The sequence below is a fragment of the Dermacentor andersoni genome, chromosome 11, assembly GCF_023375885.2.
Source record: "Dermacentor andersoni chromosome 11, qqDerAnde1_hic_scaffold, whole genome shotgun sequence".
Lineage (NCBI taxonomy): Eukaryota > Metazoa > Arthropoda > Arachnida > Ixodida > Ixodidae > Dermacentor > Dermacentor andersoni.
This window is the reverse complement of record NC_092824.1, coordinates 125,796,041-125,809,662: the sequence shown is the minus strand read 5'-3', so window position 1 is coordinate 125,809,662 and position 13,622 is coordinate 125,796,041. Positions and strand designations below refer to the sequence as shown.

The following is a 13,622-nucleotide window of genomic DNA, read 5'->3' as shown; positions in this document are numbered from 1 at the left end:
CGCATGTAACGCGCAGCCCCTTCGACCGCGAACAAGGCTGTTGCAAGTCATATTGCACGCGCCTGTACCTCATTCTTCCGGGTAAGCTTAAAAGCCATATCGGCTCAGGTTTTTCAAAGCGCTTAAAATGTCTTCACTTTAATGCCCAGTCAATTGGAAACGAGGAATCGCAGCTATCGGTTTTACTTCAATGCTGCGACAAGTCATTTGATGTAATTATTACCTCTGAAACCTGGTGCTCGAGTGAAATAGACGTTCCTCAGATAGCTACCAAACGTTCTTAAACTGCTTCTGGCCACGGTGGCGGTGTGCGTGTTTTGTTTAAGAATTCAGACATGGCAGCCTGAGTTACTACCCATGTTCCCTGCATCTATATATGATTATGAAATTTTGTCCACTTGTGTCGACAACGTGATTTTTCAAGTGTGTTATCGGTCACCTTCGTGTTGTGTTTCCAATTTCTTTCGTTTTCTTGAATTACTGCTTTCCTATGCTAATGATAACTGTTTAAAGCTGCTGTTTGTTGGTGACATAAACTTTGATTAGTGTCAGATACACATGCTAAAAATCTAGACATTCTACTGAAAGCAAACGCGGACTCTCCAACGTAATTAATTAACCAACGCGAATTACAACTTCCTGATCGTCATCACTAAATGTGTTCATGAAAAATTTTGAAACTGACAACTTTAAAGCTGGCGTCAATGTTTCTGATATGAGTGACCACTTACCCATATTCCTCTGTATTAAACACACAAGAAAAAAACTTAATGATTTAAGGGAGTGTTTTCAGATTATTAACAGCGAAAACCTCCTTAAATTGAGAAGAACGTTAGAAAGTGTTGACTGGACTAGTACGCTTCCCGAAACACGCCCGAAGAAAGCGTACGAATTTTTTTCAGACATCATTAAAGTACCTATCAAGAACGTTTTCCTATAAAAACAGCAAGGCGCAATCACCGTACCCGTAAACCGTAGATCACACCCAACCCGATGAATAAATTAATAAGAAGCATAAAATATATCACAAATTTATCAAAAACAAAAGAGATCAGTGTACTGAAGGCCATGTCGTCGTTTTATTCCTTCTGTTTGTCCTTGTCTTCGGTGCGCTGTTGCAAACCTTACCATGAATCCCAACCAACTGGCCCAACTTGCAGTTCTGGTACTGAAGGCTTTCAAATTCTACCGCAACCACTTGAATAAAGAAGTTGAGCAAGCAAAAAAGGCGTACTATGCTCACAAGTTTGGTTCTACTGGAGGTAGGACGGACATACTGTGGTAAAAAATTAAGCAGTCTCTTTTATCTCACCAATACTCAAAATGAACTTAGTGTGATCAGACATAATGGAGTTGACATATCAGGACAGCAATTAGTAAACAATTTCAACCAGCATTCCGTTAACCTTCCAGGCCCGCCATGCGTGCATAACGACCTTAGTAAAACCCGTTTGAGCAAGCCCCGACGAAGAACATCAAGTACTACATGTGTTCCAGGAGCTCAACAATACTACAAGTGTATACATTGACGGAATACAATCAAAACATATTAAGTTTTTCCTAGATATCGCGCTGCCATGCCTCACGCATAACCTTTAACTTGTGCATTGCTGATGCCATCTTTCCACTAAAATGCAGATTGCACACGTCTCTGTCACATACAAAAAAGGCGATAAAAATTACTAGACAATTATCGACCTATCTCTGTGCGCCCAGTATTTGCACTTGAGAAACTAAAGTTCGAGAAGGAACGTCATATAACTGATTGACAGTATGGATTTCGTAAGCAACTTTCTACAGAGCAGGCGCTATTAGATTAGTACATATTAAAATACATCGATCAAAATAAAATAGTTATCAGCATCTTGGTATATTTTACAAAAGCGTTTGATCTGTTGAATCATGTACCAATGCGAAAACTTGATTGTTATGGTTCCCGAGGTCAAGCAGGGTCTCTTGTGCGGCCCTGAGTGATCGCGCGCGAGCTGTCGGTCACGAGGGGTATATACGCATCGGAGATAAAACCGCTTCGCCGCGGTGCTTTTCGGGCGAGGTCCTTTCTTTTTAATACTTTGATTAATGATATTATGCACATATTTACCCCTGCAAAGTATATCATATACGCTGACGAGTATGCTTTATCTTTCAGGAAATTAAGTAAATATTTTAGTAGATACTGTGAATTCTGCCCTCTCAAATTTATACGAATAGACGCAAAAAAGAAAAGGTTCACAGGTGAATGTCGCCACAACAAAAGCACTTACTTTTAGAGCACAAAATAAGAAAGTTACACTGACAAAAGACATTTGCTTCAACAGTGTTCACTTAAATGTAGTGCCTACATTTCAAACACTGGGTGTTGTATTCAATGAAAAAAAAATGAGTTGGGATGACGATATTTACTTTAGTGCCAGTGAACGGCCGCAAATCATTGGCTTACTTTGTCGACACCAATAGCAATGCTGGCGTTATATTATTCGCTCTTTAATTGTTGCCTCAATTAGAGCAACTGAGGGAAAATGTCAGAAAAAAACAAGTTGCTCGCATTGCGAAAAGGCTTTACGAGAATAATGGGAAAAGAACAACACTCCACGACCAAGAACTCTTTCCTAAATACAGAATACTTGCGACCACTAAACTGCAATATTTTATTTTATGCCACGCTTTGAAGCACGAGAGTACAAACAATAATACGCTCTTTTTTCATGAACTGTCTAACTTGAACAAAGCTACAAAGTACAAAACACTAGAGGTGTCGATCAGTGGCATATTAGAGCATGCACAACATATGACTGCCAAACACTCGAAAACATAACCCCGTCTTGTGAATGCCATTTGTTACAAATAATTATTATATGTCGCTATGCTTGACTTAGGTGGTGTTTCTGTTATGTTGACCCGAAGAAATTTGCTTTATATTGAAACCGTGTTCTCCATTTCACCGATCACGCGCTGCTTTCGCGTTTAACGAGAAGAGCCGTCTCGGAGCGAAAAGAACGGAGGATACGGACCAGAGGGAACGGGACGTGCGCGCAGGCGAGCGACTCGAGACAGGAAAATGAGAAAACTAACGCGGCGGAGATAATTTGCCGGGCGCGAATCGAAAGCACAGACACGGGGTTCGCCCAATACAGGAGAGGAGGGCATTGTTTCTCCCACCCTTCTCTCCACAAGCGAAACAAAGGAAGACAAAGACTTCATTTTATGCCTCAGAGCGGACGGACAATGGCGCAATGAGTGACGATGCCGCGTACTGCACGGCGCAGCTGTCTCGTCCCTGCTTTGGTTTCTTGATCCCCCTGCGCGAGAAAAAGAGGCCGCGATGGTCGCAGAGAACAGCAGAGCGCCGACAATGCGGCTTCCACGGCTTTTAACTACAAGGAGCACTTCCTTCTCCATCGATTGGCTGTCACCGTGGCAACGCGTCACACCTGGACTACAGTTCATTGGACGGGTACGTGTGTGACGTCACAATTTGGTGGGTGTAGGAAAGATTAGAAAAGGAACAGAAAAGAAGGCCCAAGAGAAATTGCGGGCGAGGGAGTGTGCTTATTAGGGACACCAGCGTGCTCCCGATGCTACATAAGCAAAAGCACCGGGAACATTACAGGCTTTTAAGACGACAGTTCGAGCGCTTGCTTTTTTTTTTAGGGGGGGGGGGGGGTCACTTCATTCTCTATGGCCGCCCATTTCAGCGAAATGAGAAGAACCACGTGAGGCGAAAAACATTTCCAAGTGGCAGGATTTCCTTATTCGCAGGCTTCCATTTTTTTTCTCTTAAAGGCGAGGAGGGAGAGTTCAATAGTCGCTTCACCCGGAAAGCGCGGCAGATCGCTTTCGAAGCGTCGCGCCGGCGACTACAAAGGTGGCAGATAATGCAGATATATGGAGCACTATCAAAGCAGGGATGGAATCATTAAGCTCTCGGAGCCGATCGGCTGCGCGTCGAGAGAGAGCGCCGTGATTGGCCGAGCAACGCCGGAGCCGCGCTGCAGTGCATGGGCGAAATGCTCGACGCTGCTTCGACGACACCTGATGCACTGCTCAGTTATGCGAGCCCATACGCGGCATGCCAACGAGAAAAGAAAGCTGAAGTACATGTGTTTTTAATTGGAGCTCATAAAGCGCTCTTCATTTTATCTGTGCCTCGCATAACGTCATTATTATTAATGTTCACTGCTTGAGGAAAAAATATAGTCAAGTTTCTCGCAATTCCATTTCATCCCTTCAAGTTTTAACGGAGACGCGGCTTTCTTCCCACATATCCTTGTCAGATTATTACCGATGCTGTACCGCACATCAATGGTGGTATAAAAGCATCGGAGGCGTTCCGATCGCGGTTCGTAGGTGCTTGCAGAGTGCGGACTCGAATTGATCAGACGCATGAAATATCTGTCTTGCACTGCGGTGGGGCTGAGCGCTTATACTGTTGGGTGTTTCCAGAAGAGGGTTGTAGCGCCGAAAAAGACAACACACAGCAAGTGAGACGGGACAGGCGCTACAACCCTCTTATGGGAACATGCACCAACTAGCCCCCCAACAAGTATTACACTGTTGGGTGCCTTTTACGTATCACCCTCGGCGAATAGGCTTTTGTTCCATGAGCGTCTATCATCAATTAAGGACGCCATCAATTCCCACCTAAAGCGCACATTTACAGTGCTTGGAGATTTTAACGTGCTTAGAATACAATGGGATAGACTGCCATTATCTCACTGTAACCACGATATTACACAGAAAGGATCTCTTCTCCTGTATTGTATTTCTTTCAAATTGAAACAGCTAAACTGCGTGCCAAAATAGCCTGAGAACATGTTGGACTCGTGCCTGTCGAACATCGAAAGTGTGCGTGTCGGCCATGCTGACACATGACTGCTTCCAAGAGGCTCAACGCACAGGCGAGACTTTAAAAGAAATGCACCGAAAGCATCGCCGCCTGCCCGCCGTGTAATTTCGCCGCTGTGGTTTCTGTCTTTCTAGTGCGGAGTGTTGTCGCCTTTACCAACGTCCGGTAATTTCACTGTAAGAGGGTGTGCACGTTCCCCTCAAGTATCGGCCGTCACGTTGTCGAGCCCCCGGAGATCACAGAGATGCTAGACAAAACAAAAAGCGAAGGGCTAAAATGGAAGGCAGCATTCAAAGAGTACCGGCAGCTCTTTAAAAAAAAAAAAACAATCTTTATGACCGTGATCACATTCACTACATTACCTGAGTAGGAACTGACATTTCTAGAGAAACAAAATACAACAATCTGTGGAAATATGTGCAAATGAGGTCAACATGAAGTAGAACAGATAATATCTCAGCTGTCGACGGGCAATCATGAAACATCGATGAGGTTTGAAATGCGTTTTCGCAGCATTTACAATACGTTTTCAGCAGAGACTGTGACCCCATTTCCTCCGACCTTCCATTACCAAGAGGCGATGCGCCGAGCTTTTGGTCGACTAGTTAAGCGTGAAGATTAATAAGCGAAGAAAAAAGCATTCACAGTGCAACGCAGCCACTGCCATGTGGTCCTGATGGCATTCCTGCGTAGCTATGTCACCCATCGCTGTACTTGCGCCAGTACTAACTTGCATATACGACACCTGCATGAGAAGAGAAACCTTTCCTACACCACGGAAAATTCCTTGCGTCATTCTTCTCCACAACTGTGGCTCGAGAACAGAAGTGAAAAAAGCTGTACAGACAGGCACCTCCGCTCTGCCTCTCCGGTATACAGTCTGTGCTGCACGGATTAACCGCACGCAGTGTGCGCAACAGGGCCCAATTAACGTGGCTCTTCATCCCGTACACCCACGCATCGGAAGAGATCGAGAACATGACTCATCTGTCAGTCATGCCCTCTCAGTCCCGAAACTCTCCTAGTCCAGTGTTTCCGTAACATTAATGTATATGCTGTAAGACTGCCTGTCAGATCGTCAATGCTGTGTTTACTCCAACGGGGCACAGTCCTCAAGCATGTGCTACGGTGTTAAGCGACTGAAACGCGATGTTCGGCCAGCGTGCATGCGGACCGGCGCTTTTTGTATCGCCGGTGCTACTGGGGACATCGAGCTAATGCATTGCGGTATACAATGAAAACGAGGATCTTTGAGACGCATAGTGACTGCATTTGGCCCCCCAGAAACATCACAGCGCTCACCGCTGACGATATTGACACGCGTACTTCATCTTTATCGGGTGACCCCGTTTCACCGCCTAACAAATGTTATCGCAGAGCGCAGGACGCGCCTGCACGTATCGGAAGTTTCTGGAATGTTATCGATGGTTCCATCAGCTGTCTGTCGCCGAACCTTGTGTAATCTGATTTCATGCATGCGCGACGCGAATGGCGTAGAACTTTGTGGAAGACACGCGGGTCCCAGCGATTACTCTGGAACATTCGACGACTGATGTATAAAAGGCCGGCGCGTTTGAGCCGCTGCGGTAGCAGTAGTGTTCCTGTATATGCTCCCGCAGGGAGCAGAGTTGCGCATAACTTTTCCGGCGCCGCTCGCACCGCTATTGGCCGAGCGCGAAAAATGACGTCAAATGATCCGCGCCGCTGCGAAGCCAACTTTACGGGCGCATCGCCGACTCATGCGAACTCGTCGTTTCCGTCAGTGCTATCGCCATTGCAATCAGAAGACCGTCGATCGTGCGTTCAGAGCAGCAGCTGCGGGTTTCAGGTACGGTATTCGACGATGTGAAGTCAAGGACCTTGGTGAAGTGATACGAAACACATCGTACTGGCACTTGTATTCCAGTATGACGGGGTGCAGCGCACCACACTGCACAAACCGCACGGAAGGCGGTAAAGCGCTCTACGCGGAGCCAGTGAAACAAAACTTGTCGTTCAATTAAACATGCTGGAAATCTACGTTGTGCTTTGGTGAATGCTGTTTCCTGTGGAAGGGAGTGGAGTGAATGCACTGTTGAATGACGTAAAATTTCCTTGCCTCTGATGCGATAGGTCACAAAGCTTTGTAACCTGGCTTTTTGGCCAAAGCCTGCTTCAGTGATTTCATTGACTTGATACAGTGTCTTCAGCTACTGGCTCTTCTCTGAGTGGTGAGAGATCAAGAAAAATGTGTTGGCATATTACAGTCTGCACTGTGTGAATAATTACTCTGCAAGTTTGCCATCTTGATGTGATTAGTGCAATAAAAATAACCTGTTGTTACTCTTAATAGCTTGTTGCCTTTCCAGTTTCTTTGAATTCTGCCCCCAAGGTTCCAAGGACCAGCACACTTGGCCTGCTGCCAGCAGCCGTTCATGCATTCCCTTGTATGAAATAAATTTGATCTAGAAGCTCTTGCATCTTGAATCTTTTTCTACTTGCAGATTTGCTGCTACTAAATAGCTGATTAGTCTGCGGTATGAATGAATCGTAAAAGTAAGCTTTGCTTAAAATGTGCGCATGTGAACATTGGAAATGCGCTTAAATCTGTGTCCGCACCGCATGTATCAAAAACGTGCAGCTGTTGTGAACGATGGCTAGTGATAAATGGCGCTCTGTTAACGGTCACTGACATAACTGCAGGCACGATAGCTCTCTTGGCGACGGTCATTATAATCGGCTGGTTTCGGCAGCCAATATGCGCTAAGTGTCCACCTTACGTGTGTGAAGTTTTCTTTAAACACTCTTTCAAACATTTCTTGCCTTCTGATCATGATAAGACAACTTCATATGAATGCTGAAAATTATTGCACCGCTTTTTGTGGCAACGTACTGCGCGTTTGCGAGCGAACTTTGGAGCTGTTCGAGCCACGGGAGTATTTTATTTTGGGGAATCGAAGGCGGTCCTACCCCCTATTTGTACGTTCGTGTGTGTATTTGTATATACGTGTTTACATAGGTACATACAAAGTTTCGGTTGGTTGGAAGCCCACCCCCTTCGGCTGCACGAATGACTCGTTCGAGCGTAGCCTGTATTAAGAAGTGCCCTTTGCTAAGCGCCTGCGAACAATTGGCGCTTGTAGCTCGCGACCACTAGAGAAAAAGGCGGAACACAGCGTGGCATTTGGCTCCTGCGCGCGCGAGGAGTGGCTTCGCTGCAGAGATGGAGCACGACGGCGGACCTATGCGCAACTCTGCTCCCTGCGGGAGCATATACAGGAACACTAGGTGGCAGAGGTAATTGGCGCCATCCATAGGGAGGGCGGGAAAGCAAATACGCTTCCCTTGTACGACCTGCTAGATTGGAGCGCGCCCGCGCTCGCCGATCCAGGAAGCCGTGCCCTTTCGCCCCTCCTCTCAACTCCCCTCTCTCGCAACGCCCTCACCTTCGGCTGTCTCCGCGGGCGCCCGAAGGCCCATCGCCAGCTTAGCCCGCTGCATGACGTTTGATGTTTCGTTATCGGCTGTTATCGGAAAGCGTGCGCTGCTGTGCGTTGACCGACATGGGTAGTTTCGTCAGTTTCGTGGTCCTCGATAGCTGTGTGCTTGTGCTCCACGATGTTTCACCCGCTTCACGACTCGCGCCACTCGTGCATCGTCCAGTGGTGCACGAATATCTCAAAACAAGTCCTGCAAGGTTGTTCCAGGTGCCTAAAGACAACAGGTAAGCGCACAAACCCAAGGACATCAGAATGCGTATGTACACGAATACAGTCCTGTCCATGTGTGTGCTCCATGAGCCTCCGGACATCGTTGCGCCTTGATTGTGCTACACTTCCCTCTTACCTGCAGAGAAATCTGACAAATAGACGTTCCTCCTCATTGTCACCTGGTCTATGACTTGTGTTTTTCTGTGCCAAGTCTCATTCTGCAACTTCAGTAGCTTAGCTTCCCCTTCCGCCCTCTGTGCTTTTTCTGTGTGTCACGTTCTACAAACGTACTAACAGCTGAAAAATCACTGTTCGTGTTTGTGTATTACCTCGGTATTCGCCGATGGGAAAACCACGCGAACAACCTTCATGTGTAGGCATGATACGCTTTTTTTTCTTCTGGAAAGCATGAGCATTGCAAGTGTCCTAAATGCAGATTCTTGCAGTTCATGTTTATTATAGACAGGAGTACCCAGTAGGTAGGACTTAGTGCCTTAAGTGACGTAATTTTACGGCTAAGCATTACATTCGGAGTGAAAGAAAAGTCGTGTTGACTTATTTTACCTGGTCTTTGAGGAATAGGCCTTTCTGCGCATGTTTTCTATGTGCTGCTGCAAAAGCCGACTACTTTAAATTATGGGGTTTTACTTGCCAAAACCACTTTCTGATTATGAGGCACGCCGTAGTGGGGGACTCCGGAAATTTCGACCACCTGGGGTTCTTTAACGTGCACCCAAATCTAAGCACACGGGTGTTTTCGCATTTCGCCCCCCTCGAAATGCGGCCGCTGTGGCCGGGATTCGATCCCGCGACCTCGTGCTCAGCAGCCCAACACCATAGCCACTGAGCAACCACGGCGGGTGCCGACTACCTTCTGTTCCCCCTTGCCACCGTTACTCAAGTTGTGGCCAAGTGCAAAATAATGTGATGTGTATTTCAGTTTTTAGTACAATGCTATTTTTTGTTCCGCCATGTCTTTTTCATTTTGTTCAGTAGTAATGAACATGTCACGCATTTCATATACTTTCGTGAAGGTTTATAAGTGAGCTCTTGTTTTTTTGTATGGCTGTCAATCAAACAATCTTAGCATTTTATGCTGTTTTTTAGGTATTTTGCGTGTCATTGTTTTTACCATTACCAGTGAGTTCTCCCTTTCTTTAGTTGTCCTGACTATGTCACACACGTCGTCCAGTTTTGTGCAATATCTTAGTGCATACATCAGAAGCTCGTCTACATTTTAGTCTTGAGGGCGTAATAAAAAAACCTAGTTTTTCTTTTTATATGTGTGTGTACATGAAACAGCCTTCACGTTTTCTAGCGGTTTTTTTTTTTATTTCACTGGCTGTGAACTTTTGTGTTTAGTATTCATGCATATGTCATGCACCTTTCCCTTTCGTTTATTTTTTGAGCGCGTATCACACCACGTTATAAGAATCATTTTTTCTTTTTTTTCGGCAACGATGTCGATAAAGCGAGACCAAGGATCTGTTGTGGTGGAAGTGAAATTTTTTTTATGTCCCGGCACATGCTGGTATAAGTATGGGCAAGACTGCGTGCGTGCCAACGCATAGCCCCCGGCGCACCACGAACTGGCTTGTGGTGCGCGCGCGATAAGAAAAAAAAAATAATAAGAAAAAGGAGAACGCGCCGCGTACAGTCGAAAACAAAAGTAAGCGGCGCGCGCGAGATGGGGGAAAGGGAACGGAGCGCGTCGGCATAAGAAAAACAAAAAGAAAAGAAAACGCTAGGGAGAGGAGGCGCCGCGCGGCTGCTGTTCCTGTTGCCATGACAACGTAAACAATCATGTGCGCCGCCATTTTGCTAGAGCATCGCCCTCCTGTTAGGGCCGTAATTGAAGGGGACCTTGGCGCTAGCGTCGAAAGAGTGTCTGCTCCAAAACAGCCAATGGCAGCCATGCGGAGATTCACCTCTGGGCCGCTGATCAGATTTTCGACGATCGGCGAGTGTGTTCGCCGCTATCGTTGCTCTTTGATAGCTTTTGAGGGCACAAATTCGCCCAATAAAACGCTAGTTTCGTTAATCACAGTTTTGCTGCCTTCTTCACCGTCACTATACTACGTGAGAATATGACAGAAACCTCTGTCCTAGGACCGCACCTCTTCTGTTTATTCGTGAAATATATCTCAAAAGTCATATAGAACAAGTAGTTCATTAGCTATACGGACTCCTATTAATATAACCCATGAAATTCACAACATTCGCGAGTTTATCCTACTACTACTGTCATAGAAAACCAATAAACAAAGGATAACATATGGGAAATTATCTGTAGTTCTTAATAGCATTGAACAAATGATAAATAAATGGAAATGAAAGGTGGATGAAAAAAAAAAACCGGCCGCAGGTGGGATAGGAACCTACGTTTTCGCATTACGCGTGCGATGCCCTTAGAAGGTGAGCTACCGCGACGCCGTTTTCCTATCCACTTTCTCGGGTACTTATTATAGCAGTCTACTAGGACGAACCCTGGTGGTGTTAGCCAGTGGCACCGCTAACGGCAATGACAGCTGATGCAGATCATCGTATCTACCGCAGCGTTAAGCAGTACGTGAACTTTTTTGGGTGCAAGCAATGCGTCAATAAAACCCACACACGCTAACTGAAGACATCAAAGCTGCCGGAATTCGAGACCCTCGCTATACACACACACCTTCCTTGGCCCTTCGGCGTGAACATTCAGTACGTTTTCTTAAAACGCAATCCCATAACTTGGCCATGGTTAGTTCTATACTTTAATACCTGTGTCACACAAACACATTTGGAAGGCCTTCCAGTCGACGGCCTTCGAAACGCTACAACTCTATCGACTCAAAGGAGTTGTCGCGCTGCTTCACGGTACTTTTGAAAGGCCGTTGGGTGGTTCCGGCGTTTCTCACCAAATTGTGTGGCGCTGCGCATCTCTATTTTCATTTTCATGCCACGAAAAGCTAAACATTAAAACCACTTAAAAGCCCTATAATTTCTTTTATGTTTGTTTATACATAAAAAATTTTTTTAAACATTGCCATACATATATGTTTAGTTTTTAGGTTGTTGAGTAGCGAAACTGTCGCAACGTTTCCGACGCTGCACGTGGCTGTTGTCCAGAGTATGTGCAGTTCGCACATATCAAGTGGCAAAAATACTCTATTGAATAATTTAAAAAATCTCATATATAGTATTGTTAGGGCATTTTGGTTTGATTTGTTCTTTCTAACCGTGAGTACGAGCATACTGTGAACGAGAGGGCATGTTCGCGCTGTTTCCGTTTCCGCTGCTCAAAGGTCATCAAGATTTCGATAGAGTTGTAAGGTGCTCCGTTGACTCGATACACTATTGACTCGGCGGCCTTCGAAACTGCCCGTGTAGCAGCTCGAACTTCACCTTTGAGTCAACTGGCTATCGGTCGGAAGGCCTTCCAAACGCCCGTGTGACACGGGTATAAGAAATCCAAACGCAGCTGTGACTAGACAAGCTGGCGGCGTTGCGAGCGCCTGCGCCTTGCGTTTGAGGACGACCCACGACGTAGCAAGTTTAGCCTCCTTACAGTGTGTGTGCGCCTTTGCCATGGGCCGATCCCGAACAATGTGGGACGTTCCCGTGGGTATTGCAGTTTAAAAAATTGCTGGCTCTCCCGTAATACACAGTAGATGTAAACCATGAAATGGCAACCGGCAAAGCAGATTGGTTGGTGATGATACTAGCGGCAATTTTAAAATGGGTGTAGTGGATGTTCATAACGGTACACACCACCACGTCACATCGTACCTCTCCATACTGTGCACTGGTACATATGGACGCTGCCCAGCTAGAAGAAGAAAACCGGCTAAAGGCGGCACGACAGGCAGCGAAAGACGCTAGAGAGACCGAGCGCACTCCCCAGCTAGTAGGACGAAAATGCCTGAAGGAGGCGCGACCAAACGTCTCAGCAAATCTCGATTCTCGCTCCTTGATCTCCACGCAAGAGGCCACGTGTTCGGCCACCACCGAGCAAAGTGCTGACTACACGAAGCGTTCGCTTGCCAAGGCTCGCTGCCATGGTAATGCCCTCTCCTAACTTTTTCAGGCAAAAGAAAATGTCACGTGGCCCAAGGAAGGCCAGAAGCGAACCAAAGCATGTCCAGCCGTGTATAAGATATTAATGATCAGCAAAGTTAATTAATGATTTATTAGTGATCGGATTAAGGTGCATTAAGCAGTACTAAGGTGGATTTAGGTGGATTAAGGTCGAGTTAGGTGAATGAAGAAGTGTATTAGGGTAGGTTAAGGATGTTTCATATTTAAAACAGCGCCAAAAAACACGGACAAGGGAGGACACAGGACGAGCGCTGGCTACCAACACCTTTATTGAAGCCTGCGCAAATGTATACTACTCGCAACAAGCATAAAGAGAGTGAAAGAAGGAAGGGAAGCGAGTCATCGTCGGTCAACTCCTGCTGCGCATCCGTCAATAACATTAAACGATACAAATGCAGTCATACACATAGTGGACACCGGCCAAACTGATTAACTTCTAAGGAACTTAAGTTCTTTACCACAAAGAGCTATGGAAGGGGAACTAGCACAGGTGGCTCCTAGCTGACACATAGAAAATGTCTCAAAGATTTCTCTGGCCATCTGATTGCTTTACCTTTTTAACACACTGACGCTATTTTTCTTGACTATGAAAAGGCCTTTGACAAAATTTCTCACCGCCACTTACTACTAAAGCTTTCTTCTTTGAACTTACACAGTGACGTACTCAAATGGCTCGACGCATTCCTTACTGATCGCTACCAATTCGTTTCTGTTAGTGAAAAATCATCCACTCTTCTCCCTATAACTTCTGGAGTCCCTCAGGGATCAGTTCTCGGTCCTCTTCTCTTTTTAATTTATATTAATGATTTACCCCAACACGTATCTTGTAAGATACGAATTTTCGCCGATGACTGCGTGATTTACCATCAAGTTTCTAATGCTAGTGACGAAAACACCTTACAACAAAGTCTTAACAACGTGCAGTCTTGGAGTGAAGATTGGCTGATGACTCTTAATCCCAAAAAATGTTAACATTTATCTTTTACCCGCCGCCGTAACCCTTTCCTGTC

General features: G+C 45.8%; 1 protein-coding gene and 1 long non-coding RNA gene across 3 annotated transcripts in view; one reads left to right on the top strand and one right to left on the bottom strand.

The window, feature by feature from the left end:
• The window catches only part of LOC126539585 (latrophilin Cirl-like), a 398,662-nt gene that overhangs the window by 197,065 nt on the left and 187,975 nt on the right, over positions 1-13,622 (bottom strand). The gene's annotated exons all lie outside the window — the stretch shown is intronic.
• LOC129386984 (uncharacterized) lies at positions 3,139-7,303 on the top strand. Its single transcript, XR_008614327.1, has 2 exons — positions 3,139-3,454; positions 7,195-7,303. It is a non-coding gene; the product is annotated as an uncharacterized lncRNA (long non-coding RNA).